The sequence below is a fragment of the Trichomycterus rosablanca genome, chromosome 13 (genome assembly GCF_030014385.1).
Source record: "Trichomycterus rosablanca isolate fTriRos1 chromosome 13, fTriRos1.hap1, whole genome shotgun sequence".
Lineage (NCBI taxonomy): Eukaryota > Metazoa > Chordata > Actinopteri > Siluriformes > Trichomycteridae > Trichomycterus > Trichomycterus rosablanca.
In genome coordinates, this window is record NC_086000.1 from 3,091,326 (window position 1) to 3,100,338 (window position 9,013).

The following is a 9,013-nucleotide window of genomic DNA, read 5'->3' on the forward strand; positions in this document are numbered from 1 at the left end:
GTGGGATCAGTAAAGTACAGTATATAGATTTGGTGTAGTAAAGCTGACCGTGAGCTAATTTGTGTATAGTGAACGATAGCTTTGTGGTAGAGCTGTGGCTCGCCCAACACTGTGTGGAATGTAGCTCTCTGAGGTGCCGAGAGTGGACGTCGAGAGTACTTTATTCCCAACTAATCTCATTTCTGTCTGTGTTAACGAATTGGTTTAATGTAAAAAAAACAAAAAAACGGTGCAGTAATTAGCGCAGGCTAAAGCACCCCCGCTCAAGGCTCCGGTGGAAGGACGGGCGCACAAATGGCTCTGATTCAATTTAGACAATTGACGCAGGCGGCTCTGTTATTTTAACAGAGGACAGAGTGGAGGGCCACTCGACCTCCAGAACGGGACCGTGTGAGAGTGTGTGTGTGTGCGGTTTAGTCTGTGGATATTCGTGTGAAAGTGTCGGTGAATGGGCTGATGAGTTGCGTGTGTGTATGTGTGTGAAAATATGGGTGGTTGGGTTGTTGAACAGGTAGGTGTGTGTGTGTGTGTGTGTGTGTGAATAAACAGTAGGGCTGAGGGTTTTTACTGAATGTACTATGTACTACGAATGATGAGCGGGCAACCCCATGTGGTTCCACCCACTACGCAATTAATAACAATCAGGTAGGTGCTTAACATTAAATTTCCAGCAGTTTTATCACTAGAACATCAGGACTAATGTTGCTAACAGCTACTGGAAGCTCAGAGGTTCTGCTTTTGCCTAATCAATCAATCACAACATTAAATCTTATGTGGAATGTCCAGTGGCATTGGGGCAGTGGTAGCTTAGTGGGTAGAGCTTTGAACTATCAGTCAGGAGATTGTAGATTCAAATCCAGGTTCTGCTATGCAGCCACTTTTGGGCCCTTGAGTAAGGCCCTTAACCCTCTGGGCTCCAGGGGCACTCGATATGTACAATGGCTGACCAAACAAGCTCTGACCCTGGCTTCCAAACAAGCCGGGATATGCTGAAAATGAATTTCATTGTACTGTACATGTGTAGATGTGTATGTGATAAATAAAGACCTTCTTCATCTTTTTATAGCTGTGTCCTAATATCACAGTCTGAACTCAGTCTGTATTTAGATGCCACAATTAACAGATTAATACTTTGTTTATGATGTGGTTAATACAGATCGTAAAAGACAGTCACTGCAGTGACACTGACATGGTGGTGGTGTGTTAGTGTGTGTTGTGCTGGTATGAGTGGATCAGACACAGCAGCGCTGCTGGAGTTTTTAAACACCTCACTGTCACTGCTGGACTGAGTGTCTACCAACCAAAAATATCCAGCCACCAGCGCTACGTGAGCAGCGTCCTGTGACCACTGATGAAGGTCTAGAAGATGACCAACTCAAACAGCAGCAATAGATGAGCGATCATCTCTGACTTTACATCTACAAGGTGGACCAACTAGGTAGGAGTGTCTAATAGAGTGGACGGTGAGTGGACATGGTATTTAAAAACTCCAGCAGCATTGCTGTGTCTGATCCACTCATACCAGCACAACACACACTAACACACAGTGTCACTGCAATGCTGAGAATCATCCACCACCTAAATAATACCTGCTCTGTGGGGGTCCTGTGGGGGTCCTGACCATTGAAGAACAGCATGAAAGGGGGCTGACAAAGCATGCAGAGAAACAGATGGACTACAGTCAGTAATTGTAGAACTACAAAGTGCTTCTATATGGTAAGTGGAGCTGATAAAATGGACAGGTGGTTTTAATGTTATGAATTCCATTTCCAAATGCATTACATTTAAAAAGTAACTTTGGTTTCGGAGTGTCGGTTCCCTGCGGTTTCCTGCTGTTTGTTTACTTTTTTGAGGACTTTTTTTAATGATACGCTGTCAGACACAACTGACCGCTGTAATTACTGGAATTACACAAAGCTATTTCATCACTGGCATCACCCCGAGTGCACGAGAGATGGCTGACTGATCGCCTTATAATTCCGTTTTAATACTATAATACGCTTGTTTTCATCTCTGATGGATATCGCGAGTGCTGATGTTCGCTTGACGAGCACAAATGTCATCGGGAGCGCAAATGCACTCCGGCATGCCAGCAGGCCTTTTCAGCGTCTTCGTTTCCCGTCGCTGATTACAGGGTGAATATTCAAATAAATGAAGATGGAAACAAAGAGGGGGGCAATTAGCACTTCATAGAGCAGAGACAGAATAATGAAAACGCTATTACACACGTACGCGCTTTGAGTCTTTTCAGACGACGTTCGGGAGTGTGACACATTAGGCCGGGCTTGCACTTTTGGGCCGGGGATGCGATGCCAAGCGGCATAATCTTAATATGTAAATGGATGCTGACTGGTGTCGGGACAAAAAGCCAGTACCACCCCTGTCATGGTAACAGAGAGAAACACGTCATTTCCGTACAATACCAACTGTCAGAGGGTACAGAGGATAGATCTGGCATTGAACACAGATAATGAAGTCAGGCTGATTAAACTGTGTGAAAGAGAGCCAGTAAACTCTGGAGAAAAGAGTTTACAAGAGTGCATAAACTAAAAATATATTATTTTATTATTTCATTATTTCAAATGTACACTATGTTGCCAAAGATAGTGGACACCTGACCATGAGCTTGTTGGGCCTGTTAATATGGATGAAGTAACTGTCCTTGCAACTTAAACAGTCTGCACAGTCTGGCAAGGCTTGCCCCAAGATCTCCCCCAATAAGTGTGTGGGAATTTGTGTCTATTCTGTTAAAAAGAGCATTTGTGGGGTCTCTGTGCAGGCTGTTAGAGCTTCTCCACACCAAACTCTCCAAAGCAAGTCCTTCAGGATCTCACTTAGATGAGAAAAACAAAAGTACCCTGCACAAACTGTTGATACAAAGTTAGAAGCATTTATGGGTGTGGCAGAAACACATAAAGCCAATTATCAGAAGAGAGGTATGCATACCTTTGGCCATATTATACACGAAAATACTTAGCAACCTACATTGGCCCTGGTTCATAAAGTGGTGATGCAGTGATGCACGGGTATGAAGAAAGCTATAACATTTTACATGGTTTGCTTGTTTTTTAGTATTTTAATGTCATGTTTTACACTTTTGGTTATATTCATGACAGGAACGGTAGTTACTCATTACACAAGGTTCATCAGTTCACAAGTTCAATATCAAACACAATCATGGACAATTTTGTATCTCCAGTTCACCTCACTTGCACGTCTTTGGACTGTGGGAGGAAACCGGAGCTTCCGGAGGAAATCCACGCAGACACGGAGAGAACATGCAAACTCCACACAAAAAGGACCGCCCCACCTGGGGATCGAACCCACGTCCTTCTTGCTGTGAAGCGACAGTGCTACCCACTTAGCCACCGTTCCGCCTTTTACATGGTAAAACTGATTCAGCTAAAATATCAGTCAGTCAGTTACTATAAATTTACAGATCTGGAAATTGATGTAGACTGTTTATGCAAAATTGTGTCTCAAAGCAACTGTTACAAATGTGTTGATGTGTTAATACCACACATAATGTCTAAAATTTTACTCTTTATTCTACAGTCTTTTTGTCCTGTATTTCAGTATTAAAGGTAAGTATTATGACATTTATCAAAACTATTTGTTTTCACGGTGGCTAAGTGGTTAGCACTGTCGCGTCACAGCAAGAAGGTCCTGGGTTCGATCCCCTGGTGGGACGATCTGGGTCCTTTCTGTGTGGAGTTTGCATGTTCTCTCCGTGTCTGCGTGGGTCTTTCCTCCGGGTGCTCCGGTTTCCTCCCACAGTCCAAAGACGTGCAAGTGGGTAGGACTTTGGGCTGTCAACCGGAAGATTGACGGTTCAAATCCAGGCTCTGCTATGCAGCCATCATTGGGTCCTTAACCCTGTCTGCTCCAGGGGTGCTGTATGGTGGCTGACCCTGCACTCTTACCCCAACTTCCAAACAAGCTGGGATATGTGAAGAAATACTTTCATTGTACTGTACAATTGTATATGTATATATGACAAATAAAGTATCTTCTTCTAGTTGTGTTTGCTGGGTGAATAAACATGTAAATTGTTATACATAGTGACCGAATATGTGTGTCCTTGTTCATTTAAAATAAAAATAGATGCTGATCTGTTTATTTATAAGCACAAAGTCTAAAGAAAAACACAAACGAGGAATGGAGCCTCACTACGCATGCGCAGGCGAAACGGGACCCTCACTACGCATGCTCCGATTCACGAAGCTGGCCTACGTACTCGGTAGGTTTCGTGAATTTCCGTAAAGTGCATATTGCGTAAGGTGCGTTTGTAGTATATTAATGTATAATTTACGCTATAATTTCCATAAATGTGCCCCTATTTTTGTATGTGCAAAGCAAAGTATGCAAAACCTTACAATCTTCTGTCAGATTTAAAAGAATAAAAACAATATTAATCAGATACAAGAGAAGGTTTAAGCAGGAAGATTGATGTACGTATATAGGCTTCTGCTAGCTTTAAGTGGCATCAAGGACACAAAACAAAATCGTGGACTAACATTAAATGTGGTTTGCATTATTTGTTTTTCTGATGATAATTAGACCTACATTTCATAATGCACAGAAGCCTTTAAGTATACAAATAAACCATCGTCTCCACTAAAGAACCATTGTTTATAAGTGTGTGCAAATCACAACAAGAATCAAGTACAGTTCGTGAAATTTCAATATATGTACTTTATTTGTACTTGTAAACAGACACAGACAAAAACTGTACACTCTTTGTGCAAAATAAGCAGTATGAACACAAATAATACAAACATTTACAGATACAAGATCAACGCTGTTAACAGATCATAATTTATCCAAATAATCCAAATAATCCAAATATCGCTTCCTGGCATCCTTGCTGAGCTCGTCTCGGTGTGGTTTCTCATTTTGCGTCTGCTTCTCCAGCTTTTAGTGCTTAAAGAATAAATAAGTAACACACGTGTCTCTGCTGTACTTTTACTGTATCTAACACAGTACACAGTGACGTGTCGGTGACGTCACACTAAACACACGTGACTGACAAACACCAACTATGAGCAACTAGTAATAAACTACAGAATTACTAAACCAGCACATGATTCATTTTAATGTGTATTATAATATTGCTTATATTTTAAATGAAATAATTTATAGCAGTTCCATATATATGTACTCGTTATTTATGACAGTTTTGATTATAAACGGAAATTTGACCTAATTAAGCGTTTTCAGGATGTTTGTGGTGTTTCTGCGCCATCATGTGGATCTTTTTTCTTTTTTTTTTTTTTAAATAGACACAATTTACCATACAAAACAATAATAACAATAATAATAAAAAAAACACTTTACAAATAGAAGGGAAAGCAGTGAGGCAAGGCAAAAAGACAGGAAACAATAAGGGGAAAAACAAATGAGTAAAAGGGACAAAATGGTCAATTTAGTCAAATTAGTAAAAAACTGTTCTTGCTAGGTTTCTTCATATATGAAACACTGCAAAAAAAAAAAAAAGAACTGAGTGAAGTCACAAACAAACGAATTAAAAGAGGGTCCACACTTTTTTCATTTGCAAACGTGAATATGACATTTACCCAAAAGGATAATGACATTAACTAAATCAAACATGTGTGGCTTGTGGATTGTGTTTACAGAAGATAATGTCAAAGCATTCAAAGTGAGACACATTGTAAATTTTTAAAATCAACCAACTGTGTAAATCTCTCCAGAACTGACTGGTTTATAAACACATTGAACGAACAGGTGTACAGTTGTCTCCACAGCAGAAGTACAAACGACACAAGGCTCAGTTTCTAATTTAAATCTCTTCTGAAAAAGCTCACTAACTGGATATCAGGCAAAGACAAAATAAAAAAGCTTTGTCTCTCAATGACACCTCAACTGTACAGGAGGTTGGAGAATAAAAATCGCCAGAAAAATAAACGTTTAAACTTCTTACTAATCAGTGTGTTACTACAGTTAGTGTGTTACTACACACTGATTAGTCCAAAGACGTGCAAATGAGGTGAATTGGAGACACTAAATTGTTTCTGCCATAACCCTTTCTGTCATGAATGGAACCAAAGTGTAAAACATGACGTTAAAATCCTAATAAACACACAAACATTAAACTACTGAGGGTTTGTATGTTTCAGTGTTGAGTAGCTGCAGGCTGTAATACATTCTTAAAGCCACCAGGTGTCACTCTGCTCTGATCTGATGTCAAATAATTTTCAGCACCATCAGGATGAAGCTTCAAAAGCTTTAATGAGGCTTCATCTGCCCATCACTATCATATACACCGATCAGCCATAACATTAAAACCACCTCCTTGTTTCTACACTCACTGTTCATTTTATCAGCTCCACTTACCATATAGAAGCACTTTATTGTTCTACAATTACTGACTGTAGTCCATCTGTTTCTCTGCATGCTTTGTTAGCCCCCTTTCATGCTGTTCTTCAATGGTCAGGACCCCACAGGACCCCCACAGAGCAGGTATTATTTGGGCGGTGGATCATTCTCAGCGCTGCAGTGACACTGACATGATGGTGGTGTGTTAGTGTGTGTTTTGCTGGTATGAGTGGATCAGACACAGCAGCGCTGATGGAGTTTTAAAACACCTCACTGTCACTGCTGGACTGAGAATAGTCCACCAACCAAAAATATATCCAGCCAACAGCGCCCCGTGGGCAGCATCCTGTGACCACTGATGAAGGTCTAGAAGATGACCGACTCAAACAGCAGCAATAGATGAGCGATCGTCTCTGACTTTACATCTACAAGGTGAACAGTGAGTGGACACAGTGTTTAAAAACTCCAGCAGGGCTGCTGTGTCTGATCCACTCATACCACCACCATGTCAGTGTCACTGCAGTGCTGAGAATGATCCACCACCTGAATAATACCTGCTCTGTGGTGGTCCTGTGGGGGTCCTGACCATTGAAGAACAGGGTGAAAGCAGACTAAAAAAGTATGTAGAGAAACAGATGGACTACAGTCAGTAATTGTAGAAGTACAAAGTGCTTCTATATAGTAAGTGGAGCTGAAAAAATGGACAGTGAGTGTAGAAACAAGGCGGTGGTTTTAATGTTATGGCAGATCAATGTAAAACGAAATTTTCACTGCATTTCTGTGGCTTATAAAAATAAAGTAAACAAAAGTATTACTGGAGAGCAAATGTTTTAAACTTTATTTTTTTGTTTACTTTATTTTATTAACTGCTGTAAAACATCCCCACACAGCTTCTCTCTCTTTCTCTCTCTCTCAGCCTCCATTCTCTTAACACGTAATAAGAACTCAGACCGAGACACAAAGAACTATTATTGCAGTTTCGTAAAGAAAAGTAGAATACAGAACGGTGTGTAATGTATATCCAGACTAACTCATGCATAAAATGACTTCATTTTCCTTAGTTCCCAGCTGAGATACTAAACACAACCCAAATAACTAACACACCATCATTATTATTATTATTATGAAATAAATATACAATAAAGACTTGTACATTGTGTGCACTACACTAACTACCCAATGTAAACAACCCCGGTGCTTGTTAGCTGTTAAGCTAATTGTAGTGATTTCTGTTTCCATAAGCACTTTGTATTTATAATTGTATCATATTATTATTGTAATACATACATTTTGTAAGTAGCCTCTCTCAGTAGGGTTGTAAATAAATTCAGTTGTCCGGTTTGTTGTTTCCGGTGCTTTACTTTATTGGCGTATCACCACCAAGCGGCTAACTCATACCACATAGTTTTGTTTGCTGGGTGAATAAATGTGTACATTTTTATAGTGGCCGAATACATGTGTTCTTGTTCATTTAAAAAAAAAAAAGATGCTAATCTGTTTACATTTATAAGCACAAAGTCTAAAGAAATGAGCACTTATTCATCAAAACACAAATACGGAATAGGAGCCTCACTGCGCACGCTCCGATTCATTTGCGTAGAGTGCGTAGGGTGCGCGAAGTGCGTAAGGCGCGGCCGCACTTTACGTACGTGTAGTTTACACTATTATTTCCATAATTTTATGGACTATTATTTCCTATTTCTATTTATAACTATTATTTCCTAATATTTTTTTAAGTCTGTTAGGATTTTAACAACATAACATGACGGTACCACAACAAAATGCAGGAGGGGTGCGTGTAAGATGTGAGAGGAGCGCCCCTAGCATTTACTGACTCAAGTGATTTCTGTCAGTTAACATGCACTTGAGGTCCACTCCAAAAACTCACAAACAAATCAAACTTATAATATATTGAAGCTTCCAGAAGCACATGTTTACTTTACATCTCTGCTTAAATTTCTTTTGGATTTAAAGAATAAGCTGGTGTGTCTTAATGCTTAATACTTTGTTACTTCTGACAAAATCAGGGCAGGTTTGATGTAAATAATAATATAAGATATTAGCAAATATGTGGCCTATGTACAAGAGATGCACATTAATTCATCAAGTACGCTAAAATGTAATATAGTTTCGTGAATCGGACTTTGTTTGTGAACATCTTACATACAACAATACATAGAAAAAAAGAAGTACATATTGAAGTATGTATTAATAAGAACTCTATTATTTAGTCACTCTTTTAGAAATAAAATGTGCGTTAATGTTAGACTGAGTTCTTTTCCCAACCTCAGCAAAGAAAGCATTGTTCTCTGAACTTTACATAGGACAAATGTTTGTACAGATAAACTTTGGACCTGAAGTTGCATAGCAAGTGCTTCAGATGACATTCCTACCAAACATGATACAGGAATGCAACTTGCATTTTCAAGTCCATATAAAATAAAACTGATATATTGTGACCAGCCTGAATGTGAGACATTCAATGTTATGTCATGTTGGTACCAACCTGTAACGTTGCATGGAGGTTGTGTTTGTTGGGCAAAATTTCATTGGGTATAAACTGGATAAAAGCTCACGGGGTGGGATTGTGGTTGGTTTTCATATTTTAATAGCTTAAAATGAGGTCATTAATCAAAGAAGGCTAAAGACCCTTAAGATAAATCGTGCAATAAAATCA